The following is a 12,869-nucleotide window of genomic DNA, read 5'->3' on the forward strand; positions in this document are numbered from 1 at the left end:
CGTGCATCAGCGTGTGCGATCACCAGAGAAACACTCCCGCAGCCAAAACTTGACGCGAATAGCCATCAGGCGGTCCTGGGGGAGCCACCGCCCATCGGCGTGACGCAGCCATTAGGAAGGTAAAGAGGACCTTTACTGAAAGGTAGTAGGGGGGTGGGAATAAATCAATACATTGCAAAATGAAAAGTAAAAAAAACAGAAAATAGCTCGAGAAATTATTGATGTCACCATATAACTCATTCATGTTGTTTGACCACCGTATTCCTGCAGGTCATCCTCTTTACTGCTGCAACAAGAAAAAAAGACCAGGCAGCACCAATTGCCATTATCTATGAACACACCCACTAACAATGTGATGGGCTAAACCGGCAAAAAGGGGATGAGGGGATAAAAAGGGGATGAGCAGCGCAAACCAAATTTTATGCAATAGTATGCAAAGCATGCACGCAGCACTGGAGAGCCCCAATCAACATATGAAATACAGGTCCTTCTCAAAAAATTAGCATATTGTGATAAAGTTCATTATTTTCTGTAATGTACTGATAAACATTAGACTTTCATATATTTTAGATTCATTACACACAACTGAAGTAGTTCAAGCCTTTTATTGTTTTAATATTGATGATTTTGGCATACAGCTCATGAAAACCCAAATTTCCTATCTCAAAAAATTAGCATATTTCATCCGACCAATAAAAGAAAAGTGTTTGTAAAACAAAAAAGTCAACCGTTTTGCACTGAATACTTGGTCGGGAATACTTTTGCAGAAATGACTGCTTCAATGCGGCGTGGCATGGAGGCAATCAGCCTGTGGCACTGCTCAGGTGTTATGGAGGCCCAGGATGCTTCGATAGCGGCCTTAAGCTCATCCAGAGTGTTGGGTCTTGCGTCTCTCAACTTTCTCTTCATAATATCCCACAGATTCTCTATGGGGTTCAGGTCAGGAAAGTTGGTAGGCCAATTGAGCACAGTAATACCATGGTCAGTAAACCATTTACCAGTGGTTTTGGCACTGTGAGCAGGTGCCAGGTCGTGCTGAAAAATGAAATCTTCATCTCCATAAAACTTTTCAGCAGATGGAAGCATGAAGTGCTCCAAAATCTCCTGATAGCTAGCTGCACTGACCCTGCCCTTGATAAAACACAGTGGACCAACACCAGCAGCTGACATGGCACCCCAGACCATCACTGACTGTGGGTACTTGACACTGGACTTCAGGCATTTTGGCATTTCCCTCTCCTCAGTCTTCCTCCAGACTCTGGCACCTTGATTTCCGAATGACATGCAAAAGTTGCTTTCATCCGAAAAAAGTACTTTGGACCACTGAGCAACAGTCCAGTGCTGCTTCTCTGTAGCCCAGGTCAGGCGCTTCTGCCGCTGTTTCTAGTTCAAAAGTGGCTTGACCTGGGGAATGCGGCACCTGTAGCCCATTTCCTACACATGCCTGTACACGGTGGCTCTGGATGTTTCTACTCCAGACTCAGTCCACTGCTTACGCAGGTCCCCCAAGGTCTGGAATCGGTCCTTCTCCACAATCTTCCTCAGGGTCCGGTCACCTCTTCTCATTGTGCAGCGTTTTCTGCCACACTTTTTCTTTCCCACAGACTTCCCACTGAGGTGCCTTGATACAGCACTCTGTGAACAGCCTATTCGTTTAGAAATTTCTTTCTGTGTCTTACCCTCTTGCTTGAGGGTGTCAATGATGGTCTTCTGGACAACAGTCAGGTCGGCAGTCTTACCCTTGATTGCGGCTTTGAGTAATGAACCAGGCTGGGAGTTTTTAAAAGCCTCAGGAAACTTTTGCAGGTGTTAATTAGTTGATTCAGATGATTAGGTTAATAGCTCGTTTAGAGAACCTTTTCATGATATGCTAATTTTTTGAGATAGGAATTTTGGGTTTTCATGAGCTGTATGCCAAAATTATCAATATTGAAACAATAAAAAGCTTGAACTACTTCAGTTGTGTGTAATGAATCTAAAATATATGAAAGTCTAATGTTTATCAGTACATTACAGAAAATAATGAACTTTATCACAGTATGCTAATTTTTGAGAAGCACCTGTATATAAATATAGAGGGGCTGCAGCACGCAACAGGAAAACAGTGACGGGGCTCTTGGTTACACTTTAACGCGTTTAAGGTCACCAACTGCGCCAAAGTGTCCCCGATCTGGTGAGTCCTACTCTAACCAGGCAAAAATGCTAGTTTTTATCAACGTTCTAGTGGGAACCATGCCATATAAATGAGCGGAGCTCATAGTTCAGTTAGTAGCTAGTAGAAGGTGAGGTGTTTTTAATTTCATTTCTCCCATTTAGTTGACCCTTGGGCTTTAGGCATGGTTCCCACTAGAACGCTGATAAAAACTAGCATTTTTGCCTGGTTAGAGTAGGACTCACCAGATCGGGGACACTTTGGCGCAGTTGGTGAGCTTAAATGCGTTAAAGTGTAACCAAGAGCCCCTGTCACTGTTTTCCTATATATATATATACATATATATATATATACTAGTAGACCTAAGCCCGTTTAAAAACGGGCTCTAGGTCTGTGTTTAAACCCCCTCCCCACCCCTCTCACCCTCCCGGGACCGCTGCCACCGACGCACAGTCACCGTGCATGTGCGCGTGCCCGCCACACACCCGCCTGCTGCACGCCAACGCACTGCCTGTCCTTCTCCCATCCAATGGCTGTCCCTGCGGCACATGCGCAGCAGCACGCCGGGACACACACACGGACATGGGACGAGAGACCAAGGGGTTTTAATATAGAGGATATGTATAATTTCTACAGAGGGAGATACTGTTTGCTTGTCAGTTGCAAACAGATGTTATCTCCTATGATGCAACAAGGTTGCAAGACAGGAAACTGTGATGGAAAAAAAGTGTAAAACAGGCCTTAAAGGTAATCTGGCCTTAAAGGGATACTGTAGGGGGTTGGGGGAAAATAAGTTGAACTTACCCGGGGCTTCTAACGGTCCCCCGAAGACATCCTGTGTTGGCGCAGCCACTCACCGATGCTCCGGCCCCGCCTCTGGTTCACTTCTGGAATTTCAGACTTTAAAGTCCGAAAACCCCTGCGCCTGCGTTGCCGTGTCCTCGATCCCGCTGATGTCATCAAGTGCGTACAGCGCAGGCCCAGTATGGTCTGTGTCTGCGCAGTAGATTCCTGGTGACATCAGCGGGAGCGAGGACACGGGCGTGTAGGCGCAGTGGTTTTCTGACTTTAAAGTCAGAAATTCCAGAAGTGAACTGGAGGCGGGTCGGAGCATCGGTGAGTGGCTGCGCCAACACAGGATGTCTGCGGGGGACCATTAGAAGCCCCGGGTAAGTTCAGCTCATTTTCCCCCGACCCCCCTACAGTATCCCTTGAAAGGTAAAAAATCAAAACAAAAAAAGAAACAGTGGGGTGTACCTTCCTCAGGGAATTATCTTTCACGGATCCAACGCTAGCTCCCATGAAACCACAGCCTACAAGGCACAGGCATGCTAGAGCCCGCAATATTTACCTTCTGCGGCTCCAGCTAGTGCACAATAGAGGCAGAATTAGCCGAGCCTGATCTGGTCTGCTTTACTGCACAGGCGCATTTCCGCCTGAGCCTGATAGGAAAACCGCTACTGTGCCTGCCGGTAGGTAAATATTTACCTTATCGGTGTACAGGGGCTGCCAGCGCCGGAACCAAGGGATGGAGGAGGATGAGGTAAGTAGCCCCAGAGGATGTTTGTTTTTTTTATTACAGATTTTCTTTAAAATCAGTCATTTTACATTCATGGAATTTGCAAATTAGCTTTATTGACAAAATGATGGAACCCGAAGTCTGCAGAAATATTTGTGAGACTGCCAGAGGTCTTCTCGCTCCTCCCTAGTGCTGAGAGATTAGTGTGGGTGTACCTGCTGTGCTGGGGAAGCATATGAAAGAACTAGAAGACCCAGGCTCCTCCTATTGCAGGAATCAGTCATGCTTTAAATTGCATTATTGATCAGGGTGTAATCTGAGTGTAATGTAATACATGAACATTGTAAGCACACTTATCCTTCATCAATAGACAAGAGCTCCTCTGCCGCTGGCTCCACTCCTATAGTCAGTGCATAGACTGCTGCCTCCTGCACTCGCTAGGCGCTGTCTGCGGTGCTGAAACCACTGAGCTGTACTCCTCTATATACAAAATTCACAATTAATACCTTTTCGGAGGGAAAAAGGTATTAATTAAAAGGTATTCATTGTGAATTTTGTGAAATCAGGTGTGTTGTTTATTCTCCTCTATATACATCAGGGGTGTTAACCCCCCTGGCGGTTTGCAAAAAATCCGCCAGGGGGCAGCAAATCTTTTTTTTTAATTTTTTTTTTTTTTTTTTCATGTAGCGAGACAAAGTCTCGCTACATGATAGCCGCTGCTCAGCGGCATCCCCCCAGCCCCTCCGATCGCCTCCGGCGATCGGAGATCAGGAGATCCTGTTCAAAGAACGGGATCTCCTGGAGGGCTTCCCCCGTCGCCATGGCGACGGGCGGGATGACGTCACCGACGTCGTGACGTCAGAGGGGACTCCGATCTGCCCCATAGCGCTGCCTGGCACTGATTGGCCAGGCAGCGCACGGGGTCTGGGGGGGGGGCGGCCGCGGCGAGAGGAATTGCGGCGGATCGGCGGGTAGCGGCGGCGATCAGATGCTACACGCAGCTAGCAAAGTGCTAGCTGCGTGTAGCAAAAAAAAAATTATGCAAATCGGCCCAGCGGGGCCTGAGCGGTGCCTCCCGGCGGCATAGCCCGTGCTCAGCACGGGCTTACCGCCAGGGAGGTTAAAGGGGTTATGTGGGGGAGGGGGGGTGTTGAAGATGAAAACAGACACTTACCTGGGACTTCTATCAGCCCCCTGTAGCAGTAATGTCCCACGCTGTCCTCCTCCGATCCGACATTCTCCGCAGCCGGCCCCGGTCTAGCATGCCATCCAACTGCAGCTGTGCAGCCGTGCGCCTGCTTGCTCCCGCGCATGTCAGCGGAAGCTTACTGCGCAGGCGCAGTACAAGAAAACTTTGTACTGCGCCTGCGCAGTAAGCTTCTGATGACGCGAGCGGGAGCGTGCATTATTCATCTTGTTAAGCGAATAATTGCCCAGTGCTGGTGGCGGGGAATGGCGGATCGGAGGAGGATGGCGCGGGATATTACTGCTACAGGGGGCTGATAGTCGTAGGCCAACTTCTACATCTGTTAACCAGCTCCCTCTTAAAAAGTTCCCTGGTTTCTAATAGCCCCCCCCCCTCGCTTATATAGTCCCCTAGTATCTAGTGACACCCCCCCCCCCATACTGTTCTATGGTGTGTAGTGCCTTGTCCCTCCCTCCTCCATATGGCTTCCCTGGCAATCTGGGTCTTCACATTCAATATAGCTTCACTGGTGGTCTAGAGTGGGCCGAATTCACCACTTGAGGGCAAGAATTTGTGGCTCCAAGGGCCAGATTTGGAGTTTGACATGCATTCTATACACCAAGAGGCCAGCAGCATATCGCACCACCTCATATCATCAATAGACAGATCTCCTCTGTCACTGGCTCCACTCCTAGAGTCAGTGCATAGATTGCAGCTTGCTGTCCTCACTGGGCGCTGTCTGCGGTGCTGAAACCACTGAGCTGTACTGCTCTCTATATACCGAGCGGCCAGCAGGAGATCACCTCATATCTTCCACATCACGGCACGTATTGATATCTGTTTGTGCGGCACAGGGATGTAAAATTATATTATTCAATAAATATAGGTTGGTTTATGTTAACCCCTTCACTCCCCCCAGCGCAACCACCTCTCCAGCTCAAAGCATTATATGCGGTGTAACCATTTTTCTGATTGTAGTTTACTCAACAAAATACATTAAAGCGGACCCAAACCAAACATTTTTTTTAATTCAAAATATTTAGTTGCACCACTCTGACACATACAAAGATAAATAAACACTCCTTCAAGCCTATGAGCATTTCAGTGCATGCTTTTCACCCTTCACTTTTCATAACTAGGGTTATACAGGTGGCAGCCATTAGCAATTACTCCTTTGCCAGACAATCACCGCCTACTCCCCCAGTCTGCCGGATTCTGTCCCGGCAATCTGAAAGGAAGGGAGGGGTTCCTCCAATAAATGTAAAATATTTTATATTTGTCATCATGCAGCTGAAAAAAGGTAGCTATTTATTATTATAATTTAGAAAATAGATTTTATTTCTGAAATCTTGTATTTTTAATTTGGGTCCACTTTAAATGGTTAACCCAATGCATTAAAAAGAGACACAACCCCCCCCACCACCAAATTTGGAAACATGTTTTATTTTTCCATAAAAGAACCGTTAAAGTGAACTTTTGCACAGGACAGAAAGAAAGCATAGAGAAATGCACCCTGTATGTATTTAGAGAGTTTAGCCTGTCTAATTACCCTTCATCTGTGACTAATCTCCACTGTAATTTGATCTCTCAGCTGTGGCAGCTGAGGTAATTGGTAAACACAGAATAACAAGAAGTCAGCTTCTGTGGAAGCAGGAAGTGGACACACTGCATATTTATTGCAGAATTTGTATCACCTGTAAAACAGAAATGTTTTTCTTTAACCAGTTCACCCCCAAGGGTTTTTATCCTAACGGACCAGAGCAATTTTCAGTTGTCAGTGCTCCTCCCTTTTATTCCCTAATAAGTTTATTACTACTTATCACAAGAAAATGATCTATACCTCGTTTTTTTCGCCACCAATTAGGCTTTCTGTGGATAGTACATTTTTGCTAAGAATTGTTTTATTCTAAATGCGTTTTAATGAGAAAAACAGAAAAAAAAGAAAAAAATCATTATTTCTCAGTCTTCAACCAATATAGTTTTAAAATTAAACATTCTCCTGTGGATAAAACAAACACGTTTTATTTGCCAAGTTGTCCCGATTATTAAACAGTTTAAATGATGTCCCTATCACAATGTATGGCGACAGTATATTATTTTGAAATATAAGTGTTATTTTTCTGTTGTGTTTTTTTTTTATTCTGGCCATAATTACAGGCCCCTATGTAACAAATTAAAATTAATTTCCCCCCATAAAATATAAATTAACAAAGCTGAGTCCCTAAGGCAACTATTTTTTTTTGGAAGTGCAATTTTATTAAGATCTGTATGTACTTGAAAATGAATGTATTTTGTAGGTGTAATATACTTTTTGGCCACAAGATGGCGCTAGTGAACACTTATAGGAAATGTTCACTTTTTTTTTTTCTTCACTTTATTTAATTGTTACATTTCCCGTTATTGTGAATGGACGTAGCCGCTGTTCGCGGTCACGTCCATTCACTCCAGGCACTGCGATTGGGTAGAGGACTGCGATTGGGTAGAGGACTGCGATTGGGTTCGGTTCTCTTCCCCAATCACCCAGCACGGAAGCCCGACGGAAACAGCGGCGGTAGCGGCGCACACACGGTGGTAGCATCGGCGGGAACGCGGGACGTATTAAAACGTCATGTTGCTGTTAATAGCGGTAAGCATGACGTTTTAATACGTTAGGATGTCAGTAAATGGTTAAAGGTTATGGTGCTGTTGCTTATCTTTTACAGCAGAAAGGAAGTTCTGAGTTCAGGTCCTCTTTAAGATATTATTGTTACTTATTATTATTACAGGGTGGGGGGAGGTGCCCCTGCGTGAGCATAAAGCACCAATTTTGTCTTACCTGGATATGGAGGTTTAAAGGACAACTTAACTGAGAGGAAAATGAAGGCTGCCATATGTATCTCCTTTTAAACAATACCAGTTGCCTGGCAGCCCTGCTGATCTATTTGGCTGCAGTAGTGTCTGAATAACACCAGAAACAAGCATGCGGCTAATCTTGTCAGATCTGACAATGACGTCAGAAACACCTGATCTCCTGCATGCTTGTTCAGGGGCTATGGCTAAAAGGATTCAAGGAAGAGGATTAACAGAATTGCCAGGCAACTGGTATTGTTTTAAAATGAAATAAATATGGCAGCCTCCATACACTTCTCACTTCAGTTGCCCTTTAAGGGTAATTTATTGGACACCAAAAACAACGCGTTTCTCGGGTTTCACCCGCTTCTTCAGGTTAATACCGCACTCTGGCCCATATGCAATTAACTTTTTCTCCCGAGTTTTCTCCTAGGTGATATTTTAAAACGTGTCAATTAGAGTTGTCTCGAACCTCTGATTTTAGGTTCGTGAACCTCGAACGCAAACATGAAAAAAACGCTTGTGAACCGGCGAACTTCGTGAACCGACAATAGACTTCAATGGGCAGGCAATCTTTCAAAACTACGAACACTAATTCTGGCCACAAAAGTGATTAAAAAGATGTTTCAAGGGGTCTAACACCTGGAGGGGGGCATGGATGAGTGGGATACACGCCAAAAGTCTCGGGGAAAAATCTAGATTTGACGCAAAGCAGGGTTTATGGGCAGAAATCACATTGAATGCTAAATTGGAGGCCTAAAGTGCTTTAAAACATCTTGCATGTGTATACATCAATCAGGTAGTGTAACTAGAGTGCTGCTTCACACTGACACACCAAACTCACTGTGTAACGCACCGCAAACAGCTGTTTGTGTAGTGACGGCCGTGCTGGACTGGTGCGCACCATGGTGACAGTGCAGGCCATGGCGGTTTTCAAGCCCATATAGTCGGGCTGAGGTAGCTGAATGACAAAACAACAGTGACCGAGTGTCCAGCTGATCGAATTTGGTCTGTCCACAATGAAGCAACGACCTTATTATCTTCTTGGGTCAGGTGTGCCCCCCAGCACACTCATTTAGGCGGTCATTGTGATATGCAAGCCCCTTCACCGCAGCAAGGTAACGATCACGAAGGGGAATTGACACATGTACATGCCTTTTGTTTTGTTGTTGCAGCCGCAGTGCAGGCAGAAAAATTAGGCAGGCATGTACACGCACCAGAAAAATTATTATAGCGACCGCTGCTAGCAGTGGCCTTAAAAATTCAGGAATCCACCTGGAGTCCTGGACCCTGCTGGTGGTGGCGGAGAAGGCAGTCAAGCGGCCTGCAGGCAGAGATGCTGTGTGGAGACTGACTTAGTCTTGGGGCAGGCAGTCACACGGCGTGCAGGCAGAGATGATGTGTGTGGGGACTGACTTAGTCTTCGGGCACGCCTGACCGTGCTTTGCAGACCAGGCATCCGTGGTCAGATGGACCCTTGACCCAACGCTGTGTGCCAGAGATGTCACCACTTGCCTTTCAACATCACGGTACAGTTTGGGTACAGTTTTTGAGAAATAATTGCATCATGGTATCTTACACTGTGTGGCTTTGCTTTTGTGTGCTACTTTTCCTCAGGTGGTCATCCCATTGCAGTTTGTGCTTTGTAATCATGTGCCTTCGTAAGGTAGTAGTCCGTACGCGGGTCTTGGTCTTTTCACGGCTCAATTTTCGGTGGCAGAGAGTACAGATGGCATTGCTCTCATCTGAGGCAGACACAAAAAAATTTCCACACCGCTGAGCCCTGGGGTGATGGCACTTTGGTGGTGGTGGCTGACTGAGTGTTAAGTGGGCTGCCAGAATCATAGCAGGAGGAGGAAGAAATGTCATGCTTCCGTGCAGAAGCTGAGGAAGATGAGGTGTTCTGTGTTAAATAGTTAACTACCTCCTGACAATATTGGGGGTTGACGTCACGTGCCTTCTTCCGAACACTGTACTTTGGTCGAGGGCTGCATGAAATCACGACAGCACGACCTCGAACAGGCATGCTGGGTAACCTGCCTCTGCCTCTTGTTTTGTCCATATTGGGGGGGTGAAGTGAAAGTTATGCACTGACTTGACTAATACGATGTGCGGTTACACAGGTGCAGTGAAAAGGTTGCAGTGACTGCTGGTACAACAATGTGCGGTCACACAGGTGCAGTGAAAAGGTGACTGCTGGTACAACAATGTGTGGCTACTCCTGTGCAGTGAAAGGTATGCACGGACTGGTATTACAAATGTGCAGCTGTCACACACACAGGTACAGTGAATAGGTATGCAGTTACTGTTATATAAAACCGTGTGCTGTTACACAGGTGCAGTGAAAAGTATGCACAGACTGGTATTACAAATGTGCAGCTGTCACACACACAGGTACAGTGAACAGGTATGCAGTGACTGGTATATAAAACTGTGTGCTGTTACACAGGTGCAGTGAAAGGTATGCACGGACTGGCATTACAAATGTGCAGCTGTCACACACACAGGTGCAGAGAAAAGGTAGGCACTGAATGTGCTGGGCCTGGCACAGTAGAGCAATTAGCAAGAACCAGCTGTGACAGACAGGGCTGTATATGCAAGTGTCAGTGGGCCACACAAAAAAAAAAAAAACACACCACAAGAACATTAGCTCTCAAAAGAGCTCTTCTGGGGCGCTTTTTAGCAATAAGTATCAGCAAGGAGCAAGCTAACAAGCCTAACAAGAGCCTAAACAAGCTTTCCATGTCTCTCCCTTCTCTCCCTAATACAGCAGCACTGTGAGTGAGAACCTGGCCGACGGGGTGCAGCACATACCTAGCATCCTGGGGATCAGATGCTGCGGGCCAGCAGGGAGGAGATTCTATGGGAGGAGGTGCAGCACATACCCGGCATCCTGGGGATCAGAGGCTGCGGGCCAGCAGGGAGGAGATTCTATGGGAGGAGGTGCAGCACATACCCGGCATCCTGGGGATCAGATGCTGCGGGCCAGCAGGGAGGAGATGCTATGGGAGGAGGTGCAGCACATACCCCGCATCCTGGGGATCAGATGCTGCAGGCCAGCAGGGAGGAGATGCTGTGGGAGGAGGTGCAGCACATACCTGGCATCCTGGGGATCAGATGCTGAGGGCCAGCAGGGAGGAGATGCTATGGGAGGAGGTGCAGCACATACCCAGCATCCTGGGGATCAGATGCTGCGGGGCAGCAGGGAGGAGTTGTTATGGGAGGAGGTGCAGCACATACCCAGCATCCTGGGGATCAGATGCTACCGGCCAGCAGGGAGGAGATGCTATGGGAGGAGGTGCAGCACATACCCGGCATCCTGGGGATCAGATGCTGCGGGCCAGCAGGGAGGAGATGCTATGGGAGGAGGTGCAGCACATGCCCCGCATCCTGGGGATCAGATGCTGCAGGCCAGCAGGGAGAAGATGCTGTGGGAGGAGGTGCAGCACATACCCGGCATCCTGGGGATCAGATGCTGCGGGCCAGCAGGGAGGAGATGCTATGGGAGGAGGTGCAGCACATACCCGGTATCCTGGGGATCAGATGCTGCGGGGCAGCAGGGAGGAGTTGCTATGGGAGGAGGTGCAGCACATACCCAGCATCCTGGGGATCAGATGCTACCGGCCAGCAGGGAGGAGATGCTATGGGAGGAGGTGCAGCACATACCTGGCATCCTGGGGATCAGATGCTGAGGGCCAGCAGGGAGGAGATGCTATGGGAGGAGGTGCAGCACATACCCAGCATCCTGGAGATCAGATGCTGCGGGGCAGCAGGGAGGAGTTGCTATGGGAGGAGGTGCAGCACATACCCAGCATCCTGGGGATCAGATGCTACCGGCCAGCAGGGAGGAGATGCTATGGGAGGAGGTGCAGCACATACCCGGCATCCTGGGGATCAGATGCTGCGGGCCAGCAGGGAGGAGATGCTATGGGAGGAGGTGCAGCACATACCCGGCATCCTGGGGATCAGAGGCTGTGGGCCAGCAGGGAGGAGATGCTATGGGAGGAGGTGCAGCACATACCCGGCATCCTGGGGATCAGATGCTGCGGGCCAGCAGGGAGGAGATGCTATGGGAGGAGGTGCAGCACATACCCGGCATCCTGGGGATCAGATGCTGCGGGCCAGCAGGGAGGAGATGCTATGGGAGGAGGTGCAGCACATACCCAGCATCCTGGGGATCAGATGCTACCGGCCAGCAGGGAGGAGATGCTATGGGAGGAGGTGCAGCACATACCCGGCATCCTGGGGATCAGATGCTGCGGGCCAGCAGGGAGGAGATGCTATGGGAGGAGGTGCAGCACATACCCGGCATCCTCGGGATCAGATGCTGCGGGCCAGCAGGGAGGAGATGCTATGGGAGGAGGTGCAGCAAATACCCGGCATCCTGGGGATCAGATGCTGCGGGCCAGCAGGGAGGAGATGCTATGGGAGGAGGTGCAGCACATACCCGGCATCCTGGGGATCAGATACTGCGGGCCAGCAGGAAGGAGATGCTATGTGAGGAGGTGCAGCACATACCCGGCCTCCTGGAGATCAGAGGCTGCGGGCCAGCAGGAAGGAGATGCTATGTGAGGAGGTGCAGCACATACCCGGCATCCTGGGGATCAGAGGCTGTGGGCCAGCAGGGAGGAGATTCTATGGGAGGAGGAGCAGCACATACCCGGCATCCTGGGGATCAGAGGCTGCGGGCCAGCAGGAAGGAGATGCTATGTGAGGAGGTGCAGCACATACCCGGCATCCTGGGGATCAGATGCTGCGGGCCAGCAGGGAGGAGATGCTATGGGAGGAGGTGCAGCACATACCCGGCATCCTGGGGATCAGATGCTGCGGGCCAGCAGGGAGGAGATGCTATGGGAGGAGGTGCAGCACATACCCAGCATCCTGGGGACCAGATGCTGCGGGCCAGCAGGGAGGAGATGCTATGGAAGGAGGTGCAGCACATACCCGGCATACTGGGGATCAGATGCTGAGGGCCAGCAGGGAGGAGATGCTATATGAGGAGGTGCAGCACATACCCGGCATCCTGAGGATCAGAGGCTGCGGGCCAGCAGGGAGGAGATGCTATGGAAGGAGGTGCTGCACATACCCAGCATCCTGGGTAGCAGATGCTGTGGGCCAGCAGGGAGGAGATGCTATGGGAGGAGGTGCAGCACATACCCGGCATCCTGGGGATCAGATGCTGC

This window comes from Hyperolius riggenbachi, chromosome 5 (genome assembly GCF_040937935.1).
Source record: "Hyperolius riggenbachi isolate aHypRig1 chromosome 5, aHypRig1.pri, whole genome shotgun sequence".
Lineage (NCBI taxonomy): Eukaryota > Metazoa > Chordata > Amphibia > Anura > Hyperoliidae > Hyperolius > Hyperolius riggenbachi.